Genomic DNA, 13,836 nt, shown 5'->3' on the forward strand with positions numbered 1-13,836 from the left:
AAGGGTACTGGATGACTTAAGGGGGAGACTGAACCTTGATTCTCAAATCTCAAGGCGTGGAGTGAAATTCTGGGCAATTTTATGACCTAGCTACCCTCCTCGGGTTACTTATAGGGGACCTCCTAGCTTTTCTGTCAGGGCCTAAAACACTGCCTTCTGATGCCATGAGGAATAGACTGGCAAGGGAAACCTGTGAGCAACTAGGTGTCCTGTCAGGTATGTCGGGTGTGGTCTTTATGGGGAAGGAGAAGGTGGAAAGAGGTGGTAATTAGGAAATGTCTGACTTGTACCATCTCTGACTGTGGTTAAGTAATCTTAGGATCTCTAAGAATGAAAGCAATAGGCAGCTAACTTAGGTTTTAACCTGATTTTTTTTTTTTTAAAGCTAACTGTAGATTTAGGCAATAGAGACTTGAATCAAGCTAGAAGATCATGGCTTTTCTCTTAATTCCTAGACCTGAGTTAATTCTCAGGATCAGAACCCTTGATTTAAGGGCTGTGCTATAATAATAGAGATGTATATTATGAACTTTCCACCCAGCTACTCGTTTAGAGGATGTATCCTTGGAAAAGACAAATATATCCATAGTTTCTAGGGATCAGTTTATACTTTTTCCAAGTTAGCACCAACTTTGCGGGGATCGAGAACACTATGGCCCCTGGTGGTTATGGGAGGGAGATTGGACCCCATTTCACTGTAAGGCCGCTGGGACACAATTCCTCTTCCCTTCTTCCATCCCATGGTTTATTTCCTCAGTTCCTAAGTGTAGATAGGATGTACATCCTTTGCAGAATCTCAACATTGGCTCCCTGTCCTGAGGAGTACATACTGCTGTGACGGAAGGGTCGAGGGGCAGCCATTGGAGCATTCCCTCCCTCCCAAAGTCATAAGTAAAAAGCAGTATGTCTTTGGGGGTAATTACAGAGGTCAGTACAACCATCAAAAGGTAGAAAGATACAAATGTGGTAATCTATATTCTCAAATGCACAATGTACTTCCATTTGACCAGTGGGAAAGATTGCTGGGTCTTGGAGAATGACAGTGGACTCTACATTAAAACTTAACTCTTGATGTGATCCGAATTATAGTTGTCATTCCTGAAATGGACTCTTTATTGGAGCAACTTAGTATGGCCTCTACATCTGGTATGTAATGATTGGTCTAACCACTGCATTTTTATCCATTTTGGTTTGCAGAGTTCACTAGCAGTTTGCTTTTACCTGGCATGAACAGAAATAGCTTTATAAATCTGTCCCACAGGTGTCAACTCTAGCCGTTTGCTGCACAAGGACATTCAGTGCCTCACCAAACCATTGGATGTCACATTAGTCCACTGCGTTGATACAGGGTAGGAAATACCAGCTACATTAATACCTTGGTAGGACACATGTATTCCAAAGGATGAGATCCGAATCTCCTAGTAATATAGGCACTTGACTGCTTAGTAATATCCGCAAGGGTGTCCAGTGGTCTAGCACATGTTGAGATAGTCCCTCCAGGGTTAGGAACCAATTGCTACATCTTGCCCATTCTACAACAAAGGAAGGCACAATACCTTGTGGCGCCCTGGATTTTAAGGACAGCATATATAGCACACAAGGGTTTTGCACTTATGTAGTTACTAGGTGACTTGAAAAGCTGGCAGCATAAAAACAGTCCCCGTAGGAGGCTTAGGCTGCCATCCAAGCAGCTCTGCTCTTTGGACCTCAAAATATTTGGAAGATTGGGATACTTCCTGAAGTCAGAAACAAGTCTCTCCAGAAGAATCACAAAGGAAACCCACATGATTTTGGAGCAAGCCCAACCTTCAGGAAGATTATTACTATTTTCCTTTTCAGGAGTAGCTCCAATTTGCTACTGGTAATTTGGAGACCATGCAACACCAGGTGCTATCCAATCCACCTACTCATAAAGTTGACCATTTCCGGTAACACTCCATCACCTGGTAGATGGGACCAGAGCAGGCCATGAGGGCACATTTAGTTTGAGCAGATTTCTTCCCCTTCTGTGCCTTTAACTACTTTATTGCCACGCCTTGCCCCTACCTATCAGTCTCTTTGCCCTCGTGGAGAATTGTTGGCCAATTAACTGAGAAAAAAAAGTCAAGCCTGGTTTATAGATCTTGTTGAATATGCACTACCAGCTGGAAGTGTGCTACTGTATATCACAGCCTCTATCAGCAGTTCTCTTGAAGGACAGCAGAGGGCATAATTTCAGCAGGAATCAGCAGGCAGGATTTCAAACAATGCCTTTTATCATGTATTTTGACTGGAAGGAAGCATGACCTAAACGAAAGGTTCTATAACCAATAACTAGCTAGGTGGTCAGAGACTTGAAAAGAGTAACATTGAAAATTGGTGTGAGGGTTTTGGGAAGGGCTTTGCAAATGAACATTGAAGATTGGACCTAGAATCCAGGGAGATTTAGAGCAAAGCAGCCAGGTGTTTACAATCATCATAAGCACAAATCCTTGTCTCAGCATTAGCTTCTGGGGGAATACAATATAAAAAACACATCTAAGGCCAGCAGCATCACGGTGGCAAGTTCATTTCATTGGACTTCGTCCATTTGCAGGGGAAGCTTGATTTGTTTTCATGGAAATAGAATGTTATTCTGAGTTCAGATTGGCTTGCCTTGTCCATCACACCTTGGCCAACACCCACATTCATGGGCTTAAGAATGCCTTCTGCTTTGTCATACATAGAATAATGCCCCTGTGGCCAAGAAACCACAGGAAAGAGGCCATGAACTCGTGTCTGCAAGAAGCCCTGCTTGTGTTCCTAACATGCCCATTTACCTCACAGACATCATCTTTCTCATTTTTCTCTCTTAACACCTACCATATGTCAGTCGTACCAACCTTTCTAATCTTTTTTAATTAAATTGATTGGGGTGACATTGGTTAATAACATACAAGTTTCAGGACTATAATTTCATAATACATCATTGTATTATGTGCTCACCACCCAAAGTCTAGTTTCCTTTTACCACCATATTTTTGACCCCCTTCACCACCTTCATCTTCCCCTCAGCCTTCTTTTTCTCTGGTAACTACCATACTGTTGCCTGTGTCTATGAGTTTATTTGGTTCATTTGTTTTCTGTTTTCTGTGTCTATAAGTTTATTTGGTTCATTTGAGTAAAATCATACAGTTCTTGTCCTTTTCCATCTGACCTTCTTCACTTAGGTCCATCCATGTTGTTGCAAATGGCAATATTTCATCATTTTTTATGGCTGAGTAGTATTCCATTGTATATATGTACCACATCTTTATCTAGTCATCAGTCAAAAGACACTTAGGTTGTTTCCACGTCTTAGCTATTGTGAATAATGCTGAAATGGACATCGAGGTACATACATCTTTACAAATAACTGTTCTCAAAATTTTCAGGTGGATATCCAGAAGAACGCTTGATGGGTCCTATGGTAACTCTAGTCTTAATTTGTTGAGGAACCTCCATACTGGCTGCACCAATAGTGGCTGCACCAATTTACATTCCTACTAGCAGTGTGTGAGGGTTTCCTTTTCTCCACATCCTCTCCAACAGTTATTTCTTGTCTTGTTGATCATAGTCATTCTAACGGATGTGAAGTGGTATCTCATTGTGGTTTTTGATTTGCATCTCATTAAACAGCTAGGTTCATTCTTGTCTTCAGGCCTTTGTTCTTGCGGTTCCTTCTGCCTGGAACGGTAACATCTTTGTGTTGCTCCCTCTTTTGTATCATTGATGTTTCACTTTATCAGTATTATCTCCTCGGCAAGGTCTTCTGTGTCCATCTAACCTAAAGTAGCTCCCCTGACATTTCTTACTTTAAAATTTTATTCATATAAATTTGCTTGTTCTATTTTCTTCACAGTAATTATTTTTCCTTTTTGAGAAAAGGCATGAACAAAATTCTCCCAGTAAATAATCCATGTGTTCCGCATCTACTGAACACCTACTCTCCACCTGAAGTAAACCAGTATTGATCAGATTTAATAATTTTGCTAGAGGTGAGATAATGACTCGGCAGCAAACCTGAACTTCAAATCCTGAAATTTCAGGAAGTAAAAGCCCTTGTGGGGAATAACGTTAAAGCATGCGAATAGTTATAAATAAAAAACTGAAAATGTTTCCTTGAGCAATTTTTGTGAGAGAAAGAAAAAGTACACTAATTGCCATGATGTCATGCTGTTTCCAAAAAGATTACTGATTATTTCAAGGGTTTGTAATCATTCGTGTAATCAGCTTGCAAAGACCTCTAGGCTGGCATCCTTGCTCTATTTTAAATCATGTTTCTACTTATGGAGAAATCCTATTTATAACATTCTCCTCAAATAAAATTTAATTCATACCCTGGTGTCAAATGTTCATGATGAGTATGAAATGCAGTTGTATCATAAGTGCATAGTATTCAAGCCACATTTGTCAGATCTGGCTCCAGGAAAGCCACATCTGTGTATATTCCAAAGACTTATGGAAATAATGGAAATATAAAAATGAACATGTAGTGGTAGATTATTTAACAAATGCATTGGGACAGAACCTGTCCTAGAAGATTGTTTCCCAGGCTGATGTCTGGGATTGATCCAGCTCTCCTGGCTCAGAACAAAGAGGATGCACAAAGGCCACTGTGTTGCACATTTCACCTGTGTGAATACAATGTGAATGGTGTTCCCTGGAGTTGTGGAATACATTAGTTCCGGATTAGCCACCAGAATGTGTCAGAGAGAGAATCCAGTTCCTGGAAAACATATGTCTGCACATCTATTGTTTGTGCTTGCCCACATTCCTTTTCCTTTTTTCTTTTCTTTTTTCTTTTTTTTTTTTGGTCACAGAATCCTGACTTCTCTTGGCAATCATCTTTCCCCTACTTTCAGCCATATGGGCCACTGAATTTGCATCCACTCTCTAACTTTCAGATTATAGTATCACACTGGCTTTAGTGATTGGTTCAGGAATGAATAAATGACCTGAGACAGGCCAATGACACTCAAGTTGGAAATACTTGAAAACTAGAATTCTTCATCTGTAAGACTTGAAGCTTGGATGATATATGTCAGGTGTAGCTAGAGGGCACTACACCAAGGAAGGCAGCCTGAAAGTGAAGTCAGTGCAAAGGGAAGTGGAGCCGAGAGAAGGAACAAGGCAGATGCCTGATTACAGTGTTTAACACCTGATCCAGATGTGCCTGAAGCTAGAATTCATTTAGACTTGTTGGTTACATGAACCAATAAATTTCCCTAACACTTTTTTTTTTCTGAACCTAGGTTGATATAGACTTCTTTCATTTGCAGCTGAATATCCTCACTGATAAAATATCCTTATGACTTCATTACTTCTCCTGTACAGTAATGAAATTTGTTATTGGCACGCACCATCTTTCTTATTAATGTAACCTTAATTATGAATTTCTGATTCACAAATATGGGCATATTATGGGCGAGTGATGTTTGTTAGGATTTATTGGTATAAACTAATAAATAGCTTTATTTAAAGAACCTAAACTGTGTTGAAGTGGATGCATACATTTCATGAAGGCTCCGCATGTATATTTGAGGATATATCCAGGTCTTTAAATTTCCTGTATGTAATGGCTCTCAGTGATTCCAGTTACAGAGAGGTCTGCAGATGTGCAGATCTGGCTGCATATAGCCCAGACCTGGAACTTTGAGCCACAATAAAATTGCTGGAAAATGACAATTATTTCTGTATCACTAATTAATAAGACTAAGCATCAAGCCCACAATTTTAGGTGATTTATGATACTCTTCAAAGCAATAGGAAGAGAATGAAAAATTATGTGCCAGAACATCTGCATTCTAATTTGAAATTTAAACATTAAGTTACCATGAAAAACTATCTCTTTGCAGGTAGGATTAATGAAGTTAAGAGTTTTATTTAAGGCAACACAGATCACTAGAATCATTAACTCTAACTTGAGCCAGAAGGAAGAAACAAAAAATTACTCATGGGAGAAGTGGTTGGCCATATATAAGCCATCCACACAAAATATGCACATCTCACGAGTATCATCTAATGGAGCAATATTCAACCAGAGCTAAGAGAGGTGCTCATGGTAGGGAGTCGGGGGGCGGGGTGGGGAAGGGGATGTAATCAGAATCTGGGAGGCATCTGTATTTTTTAAAAAGCATATGTAACATTAAAACATAATTTTGCATTGGTAAAATGAATAAAACAATCCACCGTATTATTTTTATAATACAAACTATAAGAAACAAGACTCAGTTTTGTCTGGACATGTAAGTTAAAACAAATATTGAGAATTGAGATCAACTGCTAACAGATATGGGGTTTCTTTCTGGAGTGATGGATATGTTCTAGAATTAGATAATGATTATGTTGTACAACATTGTAAATATACTAAAAAACTACTGAGTTATACACAAAATGATTTTTAGATGGTAAAACTTATGCCGTAAGACTTTTATCTCTGTCTTTAAAAAAGGATTAAGAAACTCAGTTCTAATGGATTGACAGTAAACCTATGTCCTCAGCAGAAAAGAAAGTGATATTTACCGTACTGAAAGCAAGACTCTTCTGGGCAAGCACCGAATGATTATTCCATCTTTGGGCAATTGGGCTTAACATGGATTGAGTTGTCTCTTTTTACAAATTCCATTACCTGAATGAAGGTAAGGGAAGTGTGCCTTGAGGGTGGATAAGGTTTGGAGTAAAGGTTGGGGAGGGGAATGTAAAGGAAGGAAGGGAGGAGAAGGAGGATGGGGACGCTAAGTTCCCAAGCATTGTGAGGCCACACAAAAGATGGACAGCAAACAGGGATGGCTGGAAGGCTGATCTGACCAGGATGTCCTGAGATTGCATTTTGAGACCTCTGACTTGGCATTCCCTCCGAGACCAAGTGGCCCCCAGCTGGAGATGATGATCTAGAAATCATGAGAAGAATTCATCATGGTTGCAGAGAGAAGAGAGGATGGATTCCTTACTAGTGTTTGAGAATCTAGTCTCTTGAGATGCCATTCCTGGGACCAAAAAAATTCCATTTCCAGACCTAGAAGCACTAAAATGCCCTATGTGGCTGGGACTGGAACTAATATTACCCAGACCACTGTCTGCCTGGCCTCTTTGAATTGTGTGGTGACTGCATGTTTTTTCCAGACTTAGAAGAGATGCTCCTTTCATGATAATAAACCATTTTACATTTGCTTAAGCACTTTAAAAATAAAGTACTTTCTTCATATATCTTGATACATAGCCTAAACTCATAAATATATCTTAATGCAATGAGGACGATAATAGAGCTGGAAAAGTAATTGAATGTAAAATACTCAACTAATATTTTCCTTGATTTGGCTGCCTAACTAAGCAGAGAGTTAGGAAGTAAAAATAGTCATACCGCACCTCTAGCCCAGCTTGTCAGTAGAGGTGGGCAAGGGAGGGGTGAAGACATGCCATCGTTCTCCCGGCAAGGCCCCCCCGAACCTCCCAGCCGTGTATATCTAGGTCACTTTCCTTTCTATGTTTGGCGTCTGAAAATGCACTGGACCCATTAATGAATTTATTCCTGGATTATATTGGGGGAGGAAGGGAGGGAAAAACCCAAGCTCCAGATGTGAGCCTTGACTTGATTTGTGAATGGCTTCTCATCTTAATTCCTCTAAGCAGGAAATCATAACAGTCCGCACCAGGTCTCTCTCAGATCTGGGTCAATTGAAGCATAATCTCTCCCTCTCCTCTAACCTCAGCCTCTTCTCCTGCTTCCATCTCTTAACACGGTAAATACATTCTCTCTCCCCACGCCCCGCAAATACATCTGTTTTGTTTTATTTTATTTTATTTTTTATATTTTATTTTATTTTATTATCAGTTTCAAGTATACAGTACATTGGTTAGACGTTTATATAGTTTATAAAACGATCCCCCTAATTGCTCTTTCTCCTCTGGCTCTCCACATAGCCATTACATTAATGCTGACTGCATTCCCTATGCCGTGCTCCCCATCCCCGTGACCAACTACCAACTACTATTTTGTACTTCTTTAACCCTTCACTCCATTCTCCCAGCCTCCCAACCCCCCACCCCTCTGGCCGCCACCAGATTGTCCTCTATATGTATGAGTCTGTTTTTGATCAGTTTGATTTTTTTGTTTCTTAGATTCCGCATGTAAGTGAAATCACGTGGTATTTATCTTTCTCTGACTTATTTCACTCAGCATAATAACCTCTAGGATCTGTTTTGTACGCGTGTTTTGCTTTACTCCACCTTCGACGCTTCCATCAAACAGGAAAGCAAGGTCATTTCCAGGACTTCCTTCCCAAGGTGTTGCATGGAGGGGCAAGTGAGAAGGGAAGAGGAGGGGAAGGAAGAACAGCTGCTCTCCTCATTACAATGTTTTGAACTACAGATCTATAAGGGGAATGCATCTGGGGGAGAGGATTAGATGAGAGAGAGAGTTATCCTTTTTCTGATTAACACACTACCACCAATTATTGCTTGACAATATATCCTTGTGATATCTTACTTAATAGTAACGCACCATAGAATTATACACTTCGTAGCATTCAGCAGTAAGACCCAGCCTACCAAGGAACTATTAATCAAGTATTCCTCTTTTAAAAAATTGTTTTAAAGATATTTTGGTTTATTTTAACTCTGCTGCCTTCCCTTTGGCTGTCCCTGGTCCAGCCTAGGAAGTCCTGAGCCCTCGCCTCTGACTCCAGCGCCTCCGTGTTTCCTTAGAAAGATTCCAACCAAGGAATTGTGGGGAAATGGAGAAAACGAGTCTCTTCAATCTTGGGGGGACAGCTTCCCTGTGGAGGAGATGCTATGGTGGTTTTGTTCAACTTCTTTTTTTTTTTTAAATGGAGATTCAGGGTGATGGGGGTAGTTCGAAAAAACTGGTTTACCAGAGTAATAGAAAAAGAGGCTAGGAAAACAGCTGAATGCACTTCTCTTTACTAAGAAATCCAAGCTCTCAGAGCCGTCCCTGGGGTTTGGCTGGTGGAACCCTGCCAGAGTGCCTGGAGATGCCTCAGGGATGTGGGCCCCTCGGCAGAGCCTCTCTTCCCATTAAAAGTGTGGAGCAGAAATGGCCTGAGCGCTGAGCGCTGGACTTACCGGTTAGTACGGTTACTTTGCTCTACTGGTTTGCAGGGTATGTCAGTCCAGGTTATTGCATAGAACCTCTCACTGCATTCCTGACGAGGTTATCATGTCTATAATCCCTCCAAGGTGAAGGAGCAAAATCGATGTGTGACAGGAAAGATCAGCAGTATAATTAGAACAGAATTTTATTTTTGCCTCCTGTCTTTTTAAAATTTAATCCAATGGTAGAAGCTTTTCCCTTGATCTAGATGAAAATTCAGAAGATTCCATATTTTTTGGTTTATCCTTATATAATAAACAGAGCTATAGTAACTTTAGGTCTCCAACACTATTTCCATTTAGGAATTAAGTAACACAGTTCAAAGTATTAAATTGTTTTTATCTACAAAGTTATTTTAATCCACAAAATTAAGGAAGTTTGTATAGTAGTAGATAATGCAGTAATACATACGCTGAATAAAGGGCCAAAACAGATTTAATTCACCACTTCCCCTATGCAGCTAACCAAAGCAGTCTTAAAATTTTCTGGTTAGGTTCCATCTCCACAACCAGCTTGAGTATTTAGTTAATCTCAGAAATCATCTTTCAATTCCCTATCACTCGATTTCCTCCACCTTTTCTGCTCCACAGGTGAATTCCTATATCTTAGTTCGATTGCATTCAACACATATGTGTTGAAATTCACAGTACGGACATGGTACTTGTTGTTAGTTTGGCCTTGTAAGGCAAATTAGAGATGAGTACAATATGGTCCTCGATTTCAAGCTATCTCTGTCTTGCTCTATTATCTATCCATAGTGGTGTGGTAGATACTGTTTATCAATAGGATCAATGGACAGATAGGTACAGACATACGTAAGTATGTATATAAACACATACATATGCACATAGAGGTAAAGATATATTCCACTGGAAGTGGAGGAGGAGAAGAGGCTAAAATAAGTAATGGAGAGATTTTTTAAAAAAGCATATTGGCACCTTTGCTTTATAGTAACACAAACAAAGTATCTGAGGGTGAAATAAAGGGGCTATTGTTGAATCTTGCTGTGGAAATCATGAAACATGACCTTGAAGGCTCTTCATTGTCTGGCTTTCCTCCACCTCCCTAGCCCAGTCTCACAGAACTCTTCCCTGGCCCTCTGTGTCAACTACATTAACTTTTAGTTCCTCAAACCAGCCCTGTTCCATCCTCCCTGGAGCCTTGGGACATACTCTTCCACCTGGAATCGTTTATTTTTCCATCATCACCTCAGAAAGCTTCCCTGGGTCCCAGATAGTGTCTTTCCCTATTCTCACAGCACCCAGTATTCTAGATGGTCTCCCTTAAAGTTGTAACCAAACAACCAATGTAAAATTAGATGCTCAGTCAGTATCTTTTGCCTTCCCCGGAATGTAACTCCACAGAGGAAATATGTCTATCTTGGTCTCCAATATATTCCCAGAATTCGTAACAATTCCTTGTATACAGTAGGTACTCAATAAATATTTTTGAATGGATTAATAAGGGTAGAATTTAGAATTTTTTCTCCTCCTCTACTCCCTTTCCCCTCTCTTTCAGTCCAGCTCTCCTTTCTTTCAATCCCTTATTTCTCCTGATAATATTTGTTTCTCTTGGTTTTGCACACCCTTACGAGTCCTGTGATCTGCTAGGACCAGTCTGTGAACTGAGAGAAGACCTTCCATTTGTTCTCCTCTGTATATCTCATTCTGGGGGACATAATCTAGGTGTTGAAAATAATTCCTTCAGAGATGTCGTTTGGGTCGTTTGTCTAAAGGAGAGGTTTGTCTAAGGGAGGTTTGTCTAAAGGGTTTTGTCAAGGAGGGAGTTTGTCTCTAAGGGGAGGGGTTTGTCAAAGTGTTATCTTTGGACCGAAGCATCAGTGACACTGGGGAGCTTGTTCGAAATGCAGTCGAAGCCCAGCCTGGCTCTAGATCCTCAGGTGATGGTACACATTAAGCACTGCTACAAAAGAGCTCATCTCCTAGGACTGGATGGGCAGAGAAAAAAAATAGGTTGAGTCATGTGATGTATCAGCTGCGTCCTCTTCGAAGAAGATGAGATGGAGTTAGGAGTACAGGAGATTTATTGAAAGGTAATAAAAGAAAGATAAAGGAACCTGCAGAACTCAGTAGGGGAAGCCGCCAGAGCATGGTGCTGCTCTGCCCCCCATGAAAGGAAAGAGGAGAGGAAGAAGGTTGGATAGGGAGAGTCTCAGACAGCAGCGTATTTCTTACAAAGACTTGGCCAACCCAGTGGGGAGATCCAGAGCAAAGATTTCACAGTAGCAGAGTCAGCGCTGCGCAGAAATGGCCCCATCCTTGTAACCCTGCTATGCTCAGTCTTTGGCAGAGGGCTTCCCAGGAAGAGCGTGGCCTCTGCATGAAAGCCAAGATAGAGACAGAAGGTCTTAACAGCTGGAGGCTGTCAGCTCACTGTATCCCTTGAAGCTGAAAAGGAAGTTCTTTCTTTGAGGGAGATCCTAGCAGTATACCCCAATGGCTGTCACATGTAACATCTGAAGGTAGTGTTGCAAGAAACCTATGAAAACTAGTAAATGCATGGAAAGCAGATTTAAGAAAAGACCACATTAAATGAAGCCTGGCTTATACGTTTTTCTAGGACCGTTTATGTTATACTCCTTCTTCAGGAAACAGTCTCCCCAAGGGCCTTTGGAAGACAAGGTCCAGAGAAAGTTTTCTCTTAGGGAGCCCAGGGAAAGCCCGTGTGAACCAATATGGTGCCCCCGTATTTACAAGATGTGTGAGTCAGTAAACAAGACACAGTGGCCATGGGTTCCTGAGCTTGCCCTGTGCAAACTCAGTAAGGCCCAGCTCCCCAGGGGCAGACTTGATCCTGACTGATAACCTCAGAACCAGAGAAAATAAATACCCAGAGGAAGGACATGGAGCAGGAATGGCAGAGCTCTGGGAGAGGAGTACAGGCCCTATGGTTAACCAGAGATGCCTCCGCATTCTGATTTTCATGCCCCTTCCTTATTCGTGCACATCTGCCAGGACAGCCAACCACATGCACAAACACATTCACAAACAACAAAAACATACACATGCCAAATTCACAGCCACTCTCATGTACACTTAAGCCATATGCACATATAATTCTCCAACCCTGACATGCGCTTGTATGTCTATACTCTGCTATTTTAACAAACACTTGTGTACCTGGTACCAAGTTTCTAACACATTCCTTATATGTCAATCACAGATAAGAGGCTGTAACATCCATATATATAAACTCCAAACAACATATAGGAACGAAAGTCATAAAACAAGCATTCAAAAACACTGTGACTTTGGTAACTTAAGACCAACAAACATTTGGAGATTGTGTCTGGAACTGCCTGACATGCCTTGAAACATATTTTCCTTGGCTATGGATGTCCACTCAAACCCTGCAGGAGCCGGGGCAGGGGCAGATAGCCTAGTGCACTAACCCTCCTGCCTCCTGTAGGAGGGAACTAAAGCATTCAGGCCATATGTTGGGGAGAGTGAGCGCTTTTATCTGGAAAGAGGGTTACACATTTCTATAGAGGAGTAGAGTGGAGGGAGCAAGGGCCCGAACATTGCTTGCTTGGGTTTGAAACCCATCTTCACCACTTTCTACTTGAATGACCTAGGGCAAGCTAGTCAATCTCTCTGTGTCATTTTCCTCATCTATAAAATGAGGGTAATAATAGTATTTACGAAACAGGTTGTTGTAGGAATACACCAGTCAATATTTATAAAGTGCTGAGAACGGGCCTGGTGCATCATCAGAGCAAAGTAAGTATTGGTTATTTTCCTCCTGGGAGTTCTCCAGTCCTAGGGATTGAACAGCCTCCTCGACTCTCTCTCATAAACTGCCCCTCTCCCCACCCCTATACGGACCTCCATGCAGTCGCCAGCTCACTTCACCAGGCAGGAACAGCTCTCACGAGGATCTCTTTATCCCTCCTCCCCTCTATTGTTAAGGTTTTTGCACATGGATTTGTGGAGAGTGCGAAGGGGTTTTGTATCTGCCTGTCTGCAAGGATTTGAGACCAGGCATCCAGTCTCCAGACTCCTGCAGTGCTGGTTAGTCTGGCTGATGACCACTGCTATCTGGACTGGGAATGAGAGCTTTTCCCCGGGAAGGGCAGGGGGATGCTGCAAGGTTTCAGCGGGTTACCTTTTGATTGGTTTGTGAGAGGAGAGATGCTTTTCCATTGATCTGGAGATCGATCTATCTATCTATCTATCTATCTATCTATCTATCTATCTATCTATCATTTATCTATCATCTATCTATCTAACATCTTTCTGCCTATCTGTCACAGCCCATAGCTCTGCCACGCCCCTTCCTGTGTGTAATTCTTCCAGAGAACTGTTATTCCTCCAAGGGGGAAACAGAAAAAGGTCTGTTGTCTCTTCTCTCTTACTCCGACTCAGCTCAAAGCCTCATCCCTTCAACCCAAGACAATTCATTTCGCCCTCAGCTCCACTCTGCGTTGAGCGAATGGATTCCCAGGTGAACTGAAATCCAGAGCTATTCTCATCTGGTTGCCCTGGGAGTTTCAGCGCTCTGGGTACAACCTGTTCCTCCATCCTCCCCACTCCCTCCCTCCCTCTCTCACTGGGCTGCGCCCTCCTCAGCCTCCCTCCCTCCTCTGTCTGGGGCCCCTGCTGCGCCCTCCAGAGAGGCGTCCGCTGCCACGATACCCGGGCATGGGAGGAGAGAAGAGGAGGCGGGGAAGGGAGGAGGCGGGGAGCGTGCGGGGTGGAGGCCAAGCA

Source organism: Pteropus medius, unplaced genomic scaffold (assembly GCF_902729225.1).
Source record: "Pteropus medius unplaced genomic scaffold, Ma_sr-lr_union100, whole genome shotgun sequence".
NCBI classification, from domain to species: domain Eukaryota; kingdom Metazoa; phylum Chordata; class Mammalia; order Chiroptera; family Pteropodidae; genus Pteropus; species Pteropus medius.